Raw genomic sequence first — 1,177 nt, forward strand, 5'->3', positions numbered from 1 at the left:
ATTGATAGCACGGGGGTAGGATAGGGGCTGCCTCTACTAGATTGGTTATCTTAGATTTGGGGAAGAAAATCCTCGAACCCTTGACTTTGTATGATTGTCTTTTTGTCCCTCCAGGATCTTATGAATATAATGATTGTGATTTCGGCTATGTTTTAACTATTTCTGGTGATAACCTAACTGATTGTGACCAATCTAGCTTCGATCTCGATCCCCAAAATGACTGCTGAGCCAATCTCCCCAATTGATCTGTATGTCAAAATAGAGTTGGCATGAACTCAAGAGGGTCCTTAATCAAATTTAGGATTCATCGAAACAAGCTTCAACTAATACCGAAGAAGAATGGAATGAGGTATGGAGCAGATCATCTAAGAAAATATTGAATAAGATCCAGTCTGCATCAAAACAAGCCTCCATTCAGAGTCTGTAACATACCAAGCCCGAGAAGATGGTTTCGTCAGGAGATCCGTCATCGTCAAGGACAAAGAAGAAGAAGAAAAGCGTCACTACAAAGATTGATAGCACGGGGGTAGGATAGGGGCTGCCTCTACTAGATTGGTTATCTTAGATTTGGGGAAGAAAATCCTCGAACCCTTGACTTTGTATGATTGTCTTTTTGTCCCTCCAGATCTTATGAATATAATGGATTGTGATTTCGGCTATGTTTTAACTATTTCTGGTGATAACCTAACTGATTGTGACCAATCTAGCTTCGATCTCGATCCCCAAAATGATCCTCAAATCATACTCGAGCCTGATGAACTCATTATCAAGTCTAAAGAAGACATCAATAATACCGCTTACGGCAGCATCGATAACGAGCAGCCAACTCTCGAGCATCACGGTACACCGCTTACCATCAACTTAGATCTTTCTGATGGAGAGGAAAAGTCACTGGAAGATTCAATAATGATATCTCAAGAAGAAAAAATCACAGAAGTTAACTTAAGGAGCGGAAAAGTGTTACCACCAAGAACAACTCCAATAGACAAAGGGAAACAGATAATGACTCGAGAAGAGATACCCCCATCTCCACCAGTGGAAGAACCACATGATCAAGATAAAATTGGAGGATCGTAGAAAGTAGAATACAACGTGCTAGCTCATCTTAGAAAGTTTTCGGCCCGATTAAGCATCTACGACGCTCTAATCCTGTCAAAGGAGATGAGAGAGTCTCTGT

The sequence above is a fragment of the Phalaenopsis equestris genome, unplaced genomic scaffold, assembly GCF_001263595.1.
Source record: "Phalaenopsis equestris unplaced genomic scaffold, ASM126359v1 Scaffold000323, whole genome shotgun sequence".
Classification (NCBI taxonomy): Eukaryota; Viridiplantae; Streptophyta; class Magnoliopsida; order Asparagales; family Orchidaceae; genus Phalaenopsis; species Phalaenopsis equestris.